This window comes from Pinus tabuliformis, chromosome 9 (genome assembly GCF_031772625.1).
Source record: "Pinus tabuliformis cultivar Carrire ecotype Pingquan chromosome 9, CPIR1, whole genome shotgun sequence".
Lineage (NCBI taxonomy): Eukaryota > Viridiplantae > Streptophyta > Pinopsida > Pinales > Pinaceae > Pinus > Pinus tabuliformis.
This window is the reverse complement of record NC_142307.1, coordinates 301553320-301567623: the sequence shown is the minus strand read 5'-3', so window position 1 is coordinate 301567623 and position 14304 is coordinate 301553320. Positions and strand designations below refer to the sequence as shown.

The following is a 14304-nucleotide window of genomic DNA, read 5'->3' as shown; positions in this document are numbered from 1 at the left end:
AAGTGTTCCTCTGATCACCCCATCACAATCTTTACCTGCAAGAGCTGCAACAGACATGTCTGTGACAGCAAAACAATTGCGAATGCAAAGTTCAACTATCTCCAGTCTCACTTTTGTCAAAAAAAAAAAAATCTTGTCTGATATAGCAAGCATGTAACCCAAATCAAGTTTTCTCAATTTCTTCTTAGTGGAACCTCCCAACAAAAGTGCTACTCCATGCTCAGTTACTCTTTTACAACCACGCAGAGATAAGGATACCAAGGGAACATGGACATTCCAGTATCAGTGATATCTGCTCCACTAAGAGATAAAGTATTCAGTTTCTTAAGCTTTGAAATAGCTCGCATACCATCATCTGCTACACTTTTACAGCCTGTGAGGTCAAGCACCTCTAGATCTGCACAGAGAGTAATGTGTTCCACTGATTCACTAGTTAAAAGACAGCACGAGATCAGTCTGACAGACACAAGGGAAAGAGAAGTAGCTAGAAGATCATGAAAAGCCAAATCAGACAAATGAAATGTGTTATAGAGTTCAAAAGTTTTCAAATTTTTGCAAGCATGTATGAGCGCACTAAAACCAGCATCTGTCACTCTATAGAATCCTCCGAGCTTGATGGACTCCATGTTTTTATAGCCTTCAGCCATGAGAAACATGCCCATGTCATTTACTCATCTAAAAAAAGCTGGATAATTTACTCTGCTACGGGAAAGGGAGAGGTGACATAAATAATTGCAAGAACCCAAAGACTGCACACCACTATTGGTCAGATCATGTCATAGAAATGGTTCTCCTAGAGGTGCATCCCTCAGATCTAAATTAACCGGGAGAATGAGATTTTGTGTGATAGAACTCAGAAGGTCATCTGTGATATGATCTACAACAAGTGTTAAGGACTGTATACTTTGGAAGGAAACTCCCATTGAGAAGGGAATCCCATTTTGTCCCTGGACAACAGCTATCCTTTGAATACCCCAACCGTGTAATGATTGTCTTGTATCTTTTTCTGTTACTTGTTGCAGATGCAAGTATTTTACTGTCATGGGCATGAAAGATACTGTCGCTTCAAAAATGCAAGAATCAAATTGTGCCTCTTCAAACTTGATGCACAAGGATTCCAGAGAGTGGCAACCATCGAAAATTTTTTCACCAACACGGAGTGAGGAGAGCTAAGTGATTTGAATTTTTCCAGTGCAACGATAAAAATTTTCATTTTTTGCCCTGTGCGCCGCACACAAGCCCAGTGCGCCGCGCTCACTGTATGCGTCGTGCCAATGGAGAAAAACAATGTGGAAATGTGCTTAGTGCGTCATGCAGCCTATGTGCGCCGCGCCTACTGCCAATGCGCCGCGCACATAACTCAAACCCATTTTTGTAATGTTTCCTCTGACTTTTGAATTTGAATGATGAAACTTTGTATCAAATTTTGTAGGGATGACATATTTTAATATACCAATTTGAATAAAGAATCATGGATTGTCACAGACGTTTGGAGACGTAACTGCACGTGCTATTCTTTGAGAAAGGTGATGAAATGGTAAATTTTGGATGAAAAAAATACCAGGACCTATATATTTGATGTGGGAATATATAGTGCTTGACACAACAACAACACATGCTGGATCAACAACTAGTACTTCTCCAGGTGCCAAATTTTTCTGTACAACAGACCCTCTCGCAACTATAAAAGCAAGGCCACATCCAACCAGTTTCTGTCTCAAAATTCCCTCGCCACCAAAAACTCCAAGAAGCGCCCTCCTATTCACCGTAGTTGACATTGTCACATCATTAAGTGAACAGAGGTATGTATCTAGCTGACAAATAATTTCTCCACCAAAAGTGACCAGATCAATCAGAAGTATTCTTGCAAGAGACGGTGCTGCCACTCCAACAAAACCATCTTGGGAGCCAGAATTCACAAAAGCAGTGGTTACAAAATTCTTCCCAAAAAAACCATTGCCATATACCGCCTCCATTCTCTGGAGGCAATATGTTTTCCATTTGAATAGATCCATACATATAGCACATCGTACCAGGCTTGGTAATGACTATCTCATGTGGCTTTAACATAATCTGCAGTGTCTGAGCTTCTCCACCCAATATCTGGAATGTTATTACCACTGCCTAGGACTCTGGTACACATAAGGCTGAAACGGAGTAGAAAGTGAAGGAGCAGCCATGGCGTTGCTGCATATTTTGCAACATTTCTAATAGCCAAAACAATCACCCATCCATTTCCGGATACTTTCTGCACTAACTCTGTTTTGCTTGCTTTATGATTTTATGATGAACTTCTTTGTCTGCTTTGCAGGAATAGATGGCTGGAATTTCAGCAAAGGTGACCAGGGCTGGGCCTGGAGATCTATAGAACTTAAAATGCCTTAACAATTACATATTTATTACAAAAAACAATTTTAATGATTTCTTCTTCAAAACAAAGTTTTGAAGAAGAATCATTCTCAGCATTATTGGTGACAAAAATTATGGATTGAAAACTTATTAGGAACATCTTCATGGCCTGCTAGCTTTATTAGACACTTTGAGGACTAAATTAACTAAACCCTAGACCCTAAAAGACCTAAAAGCCTTAAATAACTCTTTGCTTACAAGAGGCCAAAACAGGACTATGAATGATTTCAAAATTGATTCAACAAACGGACCTAAACCAGCAGGTACAAAGCATGAGGGGAAATGACTGACAAGACCTTTCCGTCAGATAATGGCATGTCCCTATCGGAATGTAACTGAATGAATCGAGCGAGACACGTAAAAAATGAAATGCAAAAGAGAACTTTTGATCGCTGATGGAGGGCTGACAGGACCAACTCTAACATTTTCTCCAATGGGGATGGTAGCTCCCTAGAGGTGCCAAGAACGACAGATCTCTCAAAGAGCTAGACAGTGCCTTCATCCATTGGGCTATGGAGTCCATTATTTCGAAAATCCAACATGACTCAATTTATTGACTGGAAATTCGACTCAAACTAACTCGATGCAAACATAAATGATTGAAAAAACTTGACTCTAACAAACTAACTCAAAATACTAAGACCTGAACTTAAAACTTAAAGCTTGATGGTAGTACATGACCACCTGTGTTTCTTACAAGACAATATACCATCAAACTATATCAAAATGCCAATGTAACCAATCAAGCAGATGCCTTCTTGATTGATTCTCCTGATCAGATCTTCTAGTCAACAATAGATACTTGTAACTGGGCATCCAAAAAGCTAATTGACCATGATCTCCTTCATCACTGACTACTGCAATAATCATCTTCACTACTGACTACAACAGATTTACCATTGGATCCTGTAAAACATGAGGATTTACCTCCTGCTGAAGAAACAAGGTGTCTTTCTCTTTTGATTCTGATCTTCCTTCATAATGTGCTTCAGTAAAAGTATGTTCCTGGTCCTCAAATAATTCTGAACAAGTAGATGAGCAGATTTCTTCTTCAAAGAACACTTCAAAACATGAGACATATGAAGAAGACTCTGAAAGGCAGTGCTGAATGTTCTGATCTTCTGTAGTCTGAATATATTTTTGATCATCTTCATATGATATGACAGCCAGATTCTCATTACATTCATCAATCATGAGAAAAGAAACTTCTGATGTTTCTTGATACTCAAGCATGACATTTCTATCATCTACCATAAATTCAGCCAGAGAAACTTTTTCACTTACTTGAGCGAAGATCTCGTCTTGTTTTTCATAGAGGGAATGAACTACCTCCTCGTGAAGATCTAGTTTTGGTGAGATGAGAGCATTTAGGTCTGTACCTCTGTTTTCTGCATTTGAGGCAGCCTCAACAATGCAACTCTCTTTTCTGAAATCTGGAACAACATGTTTTTCCTCATCACAATTTATCTCTCGATCTTGTTTATCGTCATCATTATCTGAGATTGGAACATCATTTTCCTGCGTATCATCCTTTATTTCAACCAGATCCGAAATAAAACTTCTTCTTTCATCATTTTCAGCCATATGGGAATCTTCAACCTACTGATCTTGATAAGTGTCCTCTAAGATTTCTGTGTGCTGCTGAAACGGATTTTCATACAGGGCTTCCATGATCTCTTCATCCATGAAATTATCATCTTCATAATATTTTTCAAGGCTTTCAATAAAACCATAAGCATGCTTGCAACAGTCCTAGACTAAATTTAATGATGGATAAGATTCTTTATATCTTTCAATGAACATGGCATGAAAATCCTTTAAATAGTAAATACAAGCAGGTGGCAAATTTTCATACCAAGATTGGGCTTCACCTTCCGGAGTGGCCAAGAATATCTTCATCAAGCAATCTTCTGGAAAATCAAAATTCAACTTGCGAATATGCATGTGAAATCTAACCAGATGTAAAGCAGCATCCTTCCTATCATCAACTTTAAACGTAGGTAAATTCCTTGACCAATCTACCTTCGAAATTTTATTTGGGAAGCCTGGAATGTGATCTCGGCTCATGGGAGCATATCTTCTTGCAACCCATTCCATCTTGAAAATCTCAAAGCTACTGATCTCTCTGCAGTGGAGTGTTATAGACATTTTTGGGCCCTACAACCCCAAGCATGAAATGTCCATAAATCAAGGGCTCCTAAGTCCCTAAAAGTGTTGTTCTAACCCCTAAAGGAACAAGGTCAACAGATTACAGCTTCTCCCAGAAGTTCTCCATGAAAAACTGCTCATAATTGGTCAAAACAGGATCATTTCAGCTGCTCCACTGGCCAAGTGCATTGCATCTCACCTAAATACACTGTGTGGGTGCGTTGCATTTCAAAAATCCCTTCTGTGGGGTGCGATGGGCGAGAAATGACAAATGGCAGTGTCATTCCGCGAGGTGGAGAGGCAATGGAAGCTTCCAGAAACTTCTCCTGTGACACTTGCCTCACTGAATTCGACCAAGGATGAGTAAGAGATCATCAATCTCCAAGTGGAAGCAAGAAATATCAGAGAGAAGACACTAATCAAATCACAAGCTAACTCATCCCCCTTACAGATATCTATATATGGATCCCTCATCCCAGATATCCAGAGGCTGGAATTTTGCATATTGTAAGGAATTGTTGTTGGTTTCTTGAGACAAACATCAGATTTTTGGGTGATCTAAGCTTTGTTTGAGGTGAAGAGGGGCTTTTTAGCTGGGAGGTTGATGCTGGGTCAGAACAACTGGTTGTAACTCCTCTTGGCTCTTTCTTGTTTATCAATAAAAGCTATTCAAGTTTTCCTCCATGCTCTTGTGTCATTGATGCTTGGTACATTTGTATGGTAAATTTACATCTGATCCTAGATTGTTTATGATTATAGATCCATGTCTTTGTATAGTGTTATGCTTCTGTGATTTTCAAACTTGATGCACAAGTATTCCAGAGAGTGGCAACCATCGAAAAAAATTTCACCAACATGGAGCAAGGAGAGCTGAGTGATTTGAATTTTTGCAGCGCAACGATAAAAATTTTCACTGTCTGCCCTGTGCACCGCACACAAGCCCAATGCGCCACGCTCACTGTATGCGCCACGCCAATGGAGAAAAACGCTGTGGAAATGTGCCCAGTGCGTCGCGCAGCCTATGTGCGTCGCACCTACTGCCAATGCGCCACACACATAACTCAAACCCATTTTTGTAATGTTTCCTCTGACTTTTGAATTTGAATGATGAAACTTTGTATCAAATTTTGCAGGGATGACAGATTTGAATATACCAATTTGAATAAAGAATCGTGGATTGTCACAGATGTTTGGAGACGTAACTGTGTTTGGTCAATTTAGTGTGTCCTAAATTGCTATTTAAAATGTCAATCTGAGAGTCGTAAACTGTTGAAGTGAAGTGCATTGTATATGCAAGATAACCAACTTCTTAGCTCTTTGTCGTTTTTGAGTTTTTGGTTTGTTTTTGGGTTTATCTTCTATGGATTCCCTAGTGTGAGATGGCGAAATTGAAAGTCAAGTATGGATGGTAATGGTGATTTCTACAATGAATCAAGTATGGATGATAATGGTGATTTCTACAATGATTTTCCAAACTTTAAAGTTCTCAAAAATAAGGTTTCAAACTGATTGTGCTGAAATCAACTCTCAAAAGGAAATAAATGCACCAAAACGGTGAACTAGTGACAATGGCCCAGTAGCCTTACTGCTGTATGAAAAGAAAATGAAAAAAATTGAACTCAAAGCAACTCAAAGACTGAAAGCAAAGCAAACTAAATCATACTACTTCAACCCACATTCTGACCCTTCACCTTTGAACTCGCTCCGGCTATAGGAAGTAATCATAAACAAGCTGAGTAATATGATATCTAAATTGCAAGAAATCAAATTGCATAAAAGAAAACTAAGATTTAACTATTCATTCATATTTCAATTCCTGAAAATGACATAAGTAATTTACTCTCTAGCTTGCAGGAAAGAAAACTAAATCATACTACATCAAATAATATTTTGATTCCTCACTAATTGAGTCGCTTGGCTATAGGAAGGAAATCATAAACATATGAGTAATATGATATCTAAGTGGCAGAAAAGTAAATAAGCAAAGCAAAATTGAAAGAAATGACAATGCTGGAATTAAAACTCAGTAAATGAATCAGCAGAAAGGACAAGATGATATCATGTCAGTAGTCATTAAAAATATCTAATTTACCCGGGCTGCCTATAAGAACTTGAAAGACAAAGACTAATCAGCTAGCAACCATAAGAAAGCATAAAATGAAAAGATGAACAACAGCTAGTTATAAACATCAGGAAATATATATACAGGCAACTAATTATAAAAGCAATAACATATTGAAAGAAGGCGAGAAATTATACAGTAGATACAGGGCTTTGGTGTACAGGGGCCCTCTGCAACCTCAGCCAATCAATACTCAGTCACAAATGGAACTCAAGAATGATGTCTTCTCATATATTAAAGTGCAGTAAAAACATAGAAACAAAGCACGGTACAGTGGCTCGTAAAACACAGTCAATATTACATATGAAAAGCTAACTGTCAAGTGTTTGATAACGCATTATTTATAAGTGAAAATGATGCAACTAATTCCTAGATTCTACGCTGCGAAATAGACACGTAAATCTCCACGGCCTGAGATCTAGCGGTATGGTAATTATGACAGTTAAAGCCATGGAGTGGTGGCTGCTCGATTCAGTTCATGGATTGATCCACAGGTGTGCCAACACCTCTAGAAATTGAGGATCGTGCCACACAAACCTTCACGTGGGAAAAACAGAGTCGTGCCACCGCAAAACTCTTGGTTTGACCCCTCCTTTGACCGTCTTTGACCATGGCTGTTTGTGAGTGATTCGGCTGAACTGAGGGGACACGCTCCATGTACATGTCACTTGCAGCTTACCCATGTGGCCAGATTCTCCATTGAACACTTGTAACATAGTCTTTAACAAAATGGTTGCGGAAACTTGCGCTGGCTGCGGAAAGTGACAAGTTTCCACAGCTGCTTGAACAAAAATCTAAATCAAACAGCAGTCGTAAACATAGTTAGGAAACCATTTCATAAGCTCTTTTTAGACTAATATGCGATGATTTGACAGCTTGGTGGATCAAATAGATGGAAAAGAAGGCTGAAAAGGTATATAGGGAAGATGCAGGTTTGGGACTCAACATACCCCCACTGTGAAGGTGTTGCATGTCCTCATGCAACCAAAATTTAGTCATTCCCCTCTAATCCATAGGTTCTAAAGCCTCTGCTAGGACATCTAGCCCTCTTTTCTTCTTCTTTGGTGCTACCACCATCCTGGGTTTCCTTATTAGACATCTGAATTTGAGATTGATCAATTCTCTGCTCAAATTTCTGCACTTTTTCTTTAGTTTCTTGTTTTTCTTTTTCCATAGTCCCAAATGAAGCATAGTGTTATCATGAATAATTTTATCTACTTTGCTCTGCTCCTTGAGTGCTTCATTTTCTTGCTTGATATGCCTATTTAGAACCTCTAATTCAAATACCTCCTGCTTTAAATATTGAACTTGTGCATCTGGTGTCATGTGGGGCAGAGTGGTACTCGGACCTGCAACTGATTTTTCTAAAGATTCCAGGTAGTCATATACCTCCTATTGACAGGGATCTATTTCAGGTGTCTTTCTTGGACTGAGTTCAAAATCTTGTGGAGGAGGAGGACTTCTCTCTAGCTCTGGCCGAGAAGGGCTTTCATCAATATGTGGAGGACTAGTTTCAATACTTGGCTGAGGACAAGGTGGACTACGGCCAGCTGGAGGTTTCTCGGGTGTATCCCCACCCAAGTCAATGAAGTGGGGCCGTTTTACTTGTGTTTTACTCCCCTTTCCTCTTAGCCTAGTGCTTCTCCTTAAGTATGGTGGATTAGTACTCTCTTCTTGTATGCTCTGTTTTTCTTTTTCCTTTTTCTTTGCTATAGCAGCCTGTTCTTGAAGATGCACTAATCTCTCTGACATTTTTTGATAATATTCCTCTATAGATGGCTCAGGTGATTGGTAGACTTCTTGTATGGTTCTTTTGCCTTTCACTTTTTTCTGTTTCTTGTCCTTAGTTCTATTCTCTTTTTCTTTTTGACCAACTTCTTGAGTTTCTGTAGTAGGAGAGTCTTGGACTATGGCACTCTTTTCTTTTCTCCTACTTTTTCTTGGTGTCTTTGGTGTACTACTTTCAGATGCCTCAGGTGGCTCTTGAAAGTAGTTACTTATCAAGAATTGTTCCCAGGTATCTTTTTTTTTCTTTAGTTGGTCCTCAATGAGAATATTTATAAGTCCATGATGATATAGATGAGGTTCTATATTTCATATGTGTTTTTGGACTGTAATACTCATCTTTTTCAAACTCAAATAAGGCAAATTAAGAGTTTGACTCTCTAAGAAATTCATCAACAGTCTAGCATGGTACATGTACATTGAACCAAAGCATCCTTCGCAAGTGATAAATTTGTGGATAACTAACAGCAGACTGGCCCATTCTTCTTTCAATGCATGAACAGGAATTCCTTTCGTAAACACAATGGTGTCCATACCTGGGTTTCTTAGCATAATTCTCCATGCATGTTCGTCCACGCTTTTTTTTTTTAACCATCGCTCACCTTCCTGGGGTAAGCCTGTGGCAGCTGCTACTATTGTTTCAGTCACCGTGAGCTTCAAGTCTCCAATCTACACCATTTGGCCATCGAAAGACCGTGCAAAAGCTTTGGTTACCTCCTTATTATAGCCCTTAAACTTTTGAATGAAGCGTAACCATTTGGCTTTCTTCAGCAAATCTTTTGCTTGAGGGTAACCTTCTAAATTTGGTCCTTTTGGTTCTGCCCTTAGTAATTTTCCCATTCCTTCCTCTGTTTTGAATTTCAATATGAAAATTTAATTGCGTGTGCGGGTTTAGCAGAGGGAAGGTGGCTCAGTTGCAGGGTTTATGGTAAAATGCAGTGGCTGCAATCGGTAGGTGGATAGCGGGTAATGGGAATGCTTCGGGATTACAAGTGGAACAGAGGATGAGCAGCCGCAAATAAGTTCACAAGATGAAATGTGGATGTGTGTGAAGAGGATGGCCTTAATAGAATGGTAAGGGAATGGAGTGAGGTCGAGATTTTTGAATTAAACGGCTGCGTACGAAATATTACACGTTTTAATGGATGGTGCGGAAAATACGGTGGAGAGGAGCCGTAATGGGATAGGTCACATCTCATGAGTACAGGTGGTAAGTGAAAGTGCAGTCGACTATGAGTTTAAACCCGAAAATCAATCATGAGACCGTTAAGAAATGAATGCATGGTGTGCGGAATAATATCATGGAATGAGAGTGGGTAATGGAGCTATCATACCGATCTTTGCACATAGTAGAGCTTTTATGGTTTGATAACTATGCATAATCATGACTTTAATTGCTATTTGATTAAAAAAATATGCTCATACCTTTGGAAACCTTACCATTTCTTGCTCATAGCTTTTAACCAACTGCTCTTCCTTGATGTCTTGGAGATGCTCCATGTCTTCATAGCATATGATCAATTACACTTGCATTTTCATGATTATTGCACTAACATTTTGACTATGAATTTGAAAAACATAGTGGTGGCTGCCGAAACTGCTTCTGGCAGTGGAAACTGCTACCGGCTGCGGAAACTACACAGCACCCTCTTAGCTGAACAAAGATAGTTAGATAATAACTAACTGAGTGAAAATAGTCTTGAAAGGGACTTTTATTGATGAAATGAGTGGAATGGAGTGAAAGTGAAGCGGAGTGAATTGAAATGAAAATGAGATGGAGATGGAGTGGAATGGCAGAAGAGGTGGAGTGAATATGGAAAAAGAAGGAGAGAAGAGATTTTTTTTTTCGGAAATTATAGTGTCAGGTGTCCCTGATTTTCACTCTACATTTTCTGTATAAGACCGCCAATCTGTGATTGGTTTTCAGTCTTATACAATTTTTTTTTTTTTTTGAACTAAAAGAAACAAAGGCTAGGCTGGTGGGGAAGAAGAATTCTTCTTCACCAGCCTTATTGCAGAATTCTCTTGAAACATTTTGACAAATTCCTTTTTTGAGAGTGGCTTATGATAAATTTTCAATCGGTGGCCATTCACAATGAGAGGAGTTTGAAATTCATCAACGGTCTTGATTCTTACTGCTCCATTGCTAAAGACTTTGTCAATCTCATATGGCCCAAGCCAATGAGTCTAAAATCTACCTTTGAAGTCTTTAAACTTGGAATCAAACAGTAGTGCCCAATCTCCCTCTTGAAACTTTTTCTCTTTGATGTATCTGTCATGCCACTTAGCTCTTTGATGTTGAACTAGATCAGTTCTTAGAATTACTTCTTGTCTGATCTCATCTAGCTCATTTAGCTGCTCCATTCTGTGCTTTTTGGCTTCTGATAGATTCATCCCCAACTGAACTGTCATCTTGAAAGTCTTGACTTGAAATTCAATGGGGAGCAGGACTTCTTTCCCATAAACAAGTTCATAGGGAGAATGCCCTGTTGTGTTCCTCCATGTAGTTCTGTAGGCCCACAAGGCTTCAGGAAGCCTCTCTACCCAATCTCTTCTGTGTAGATGGACATTTTTGGTGATGATGCTCTCAAGAACTTTGTTTGTAGACTCCACTTGGCCATTTGCTTGCGGATGGTAAGGAGTAGATTTTCTGTGCTTGATTTTGTATTCTTCCATCAGCTTCTCCATCAAGTTAGATGTAAATTGACTTCCTTGATCTGTCACAATTTCTCTTAGGACACCAAAACGAGTAAAAACATCCTCATAAAGAAAATGAACAACTGAATTTTCAGTGGTAGAAGGCAATGCTTTGGCTTCTACCCATTTAGTGACATAATCAGTGCATACCAATATATACTTCTTCTGTTTAGATGGTGGATTAATGGGTCTAATGAAATCTAAAGCCCATTTTTCAAAGGGTTCGATGAGTACCTGTGGTTGTAATGGCATTTCATTTGAAAGAGTTGGTCTCCCAACTCTTTGGCAGCTGTCACACCTTCTGACATATTGTTTTGTATCTTTGAAGAGGGAAGGCCAATAATATCCTAAAGAAAGGATTTTATAGGCCGTCCTTTTTTCAGCAAAGTGTCCACCGCATGGTTCATCATGACATGCCTTAAGGATGTCAAGCATTTCATCTTCCCGAACACATCTTCTGATCACACAATCTAGCCCTGTCTTAAACAATTCATTAGAAATCCATGAATAATTCGAACTCTCCTGAATAATTCTTCTTTTTTCACTAGGAAATAAATGTGGAGATAGCTTCCCTGTAACCAAATAGTTATCAATATCTGCATACCAAGGAGTCCTAGTAGTTACTGCAAATAAATATTCATCTGGAAACTTATCCTCTACAGGAGAATCTTTGTTAGTATTCTGGATTCTAGACAAGAAATCAGCTACTGTATTTTGTTTCCCTGGTCTATCCAACACAGTAATATTGAATTCTTGTAAAAGTAAGAGCCATCTTGTAACTCTTCCATTAGTAACAGGTTTGTTCATTAGATATCTAATTGCAAAATGATCAGTATGGACAAAAGTTTCACAGCCTGTTATATAATGTCTAAACTTATTGATTGCATGAACAACAGCTAAGAACTCTTTTTCAGTCACGGTGTAGTTTAACTCGGTGGGAGTCAAATTTTTACTGGTGTAGTAAATGGCATAAGGAACTAAATCCTTTTGACCCAACAAAGCTCCGAGAGCTGTATCTGAAGCATCTGTAGAAATATGGAAAGGAAGTTTCCAATTTGGCCCTCTCAAAATGGGTGCTTCAGATATTCTTGTTTTCAAAGTTTCAAATGCAGATTGACAATCAGGATCCCATTTGAATTCACAGTCTTTTGTAAGTAATTTGAAGAGTGGAGATGCTATTTTGGTGAAGTTTTCGATAAATCTTCTATATTATCCAGTAAATCGAAGAAAACTTCTAACATCTTTCTGACAATTTGGAATAGGCAACTTGGAGATGACTTCAACTTTTGATCTATCAACTTTAATCCCATCCCGCGAAATATGATGTCCCAAAACAATACCTTCAGTAAACATCATAAAGAATTTTTCATGACTCAATGAAAGGTTTGTTTCTTTACACCTTATAAGGACTTTTTCCAAATTCTCTAATGCCTCTTCAAATGAATTACCATAAACTGTAAAATCATCCATATAAACCTCTACACAATCATGGATTAGATCAGAAAAGATTCCTAGTACTACCCTTTGAAATGTTGTGGGTGTATTACATAATCCAAAATGAAGTACTTGGTAAGCAAAAGTTCCCCATGGATAGGTAAATGTGGTCTTGTCTTGATCTTCAGGTGCTACCTGAATCTGATTATAGCCACTAAAACCATCCAAAAATGAAAAATACTTTTTGCCTGCTAAAGTATCTAATACCTTATCGATAAAGGGTAAAGGAAAGTGATCCTTCAAAGTTGCTTTGTTAAATTCCCTGTAATCAATGCATACCCTCCATTTACCATTCTTTTTAGGTACTATAACCAAAGGAGAAACCCATCGACTATCTGAAATTGGATAAATGAAGTTTACAGTGAGTAGTTTTTGGAGCTCTTCTTTCACTATCTCCCTAAGGTTTGGATTCATCCTTCTTTGAGGTTGTCTGGTTGGTCTACTATTTTCCTCGATATAGATGTGAGGAATGCAAGTCTTAGGGTAAATACCTTTCATATCGGTATACTCCCATGCAAATGTAGTAGAATGTTTTTGCAAGATTTTGGTTAGCTCTCCCTGTTGTGATTTTTCCAAGTTTTTGTTGATATTCATTGTTTTACCTGGAAAGATCTCAATGGCGGAACTACCAAACTCTTCCATAGAGAAAAGAGACATTTGTCTAGATGATAGATACTCAAGGTCAGAATCTAACTGAAATTGTGTGTGGTCATATTTTGAAGATGTTTCAAAGTTTTCTAATGTGTTCAGAATTTGACTATCTTCACTGATTTTAGAAATGGTAAAGACAGGTTGTATAGTATCCTCATCATCAACCCACTCATTATCTCCTATTCTGCAATTTCTTTTGCTGGAGGATACAGATTGAATTTCTTTGTAGAATTACCATCAGAAATATGCATATCCCCAGACCTACAATTGATAAAAGCATCAGTTGTGGCTAGCCAAGGTCTTCCTAAGATGAGAGGCTGTCCTCCTAAATTACTCTTGGGAGTTAAAATCATAAAATCTACTAGATATTCCCAAGATTCTAAGGAGACCGAAATGTCTTCTAATACACCATCTGGTTTGATAATTGATCGAACTGCAAGTTGCAGTAAAATAGTGTAAAAAGAAGATTAGGAAGTTTCAGTTGTTCCATAGTCTGTCTACTCATAATGTTGATAGCAGCCCCTAAATCAATCAAAGTATTTGGAATTTCTACCCCATTGATATGTGTTTTGACAATTGGACTACCGGGGTCTACATACTTCTGCATAGTAATTTTTCCCATCATGATATCCGCAATTTTTCCTACCAGGTGGATTCTTCTTGTATCTCTCGGTTTCCTTCCTGGTCTTCTAAGACTCAACTCCTTTATTGTTTTTGCTAGAATAGGAATCTCTCTAATGGCTTGTAACAAGGGAATCTTGATACAGACATTCTTTAATTCATCTAGGAAATCATAGTCAGGCAACAAGATTTGTTTTTCCACCCCTTTGTCAATTTGTAATCTTTTAGGAAAAGGAGGTGTAGATGAAGGTGCAGGTTGCTCAACTATAGGAGTTGTGGGGGTTGACTCTTTTTCTTTTTCTTTTTTAATGCTTAGGTTTTGAAGAGATGCTTCAGAACCTTTATTGGTTTCAAGAGAATCTTCCTCAGAAATGCTT

At 38.4% G+C, this 14304-nt stretch overlaps 2 pseudogenes; both read right to left on the bottom strand.

Annotated features, from left to right (window-relative positions):
- LOC149148413 (F-box protein At-B pseudogene) overlaps window positions 1–1370 on the bottom strand; it is a 10463-nt pseudogene extending 9093 nt beyond the window's left edge.
- Window positions 1371–1469: 99 nt separating this feature from the next.
- Window positions 1470–2180, bottom strand: LOC149148412 (uncharacterized; annotated as a pseudogene).
- Between the last annotated feature and the right edge of the window lie 12124 nt (window positions 2181–14304).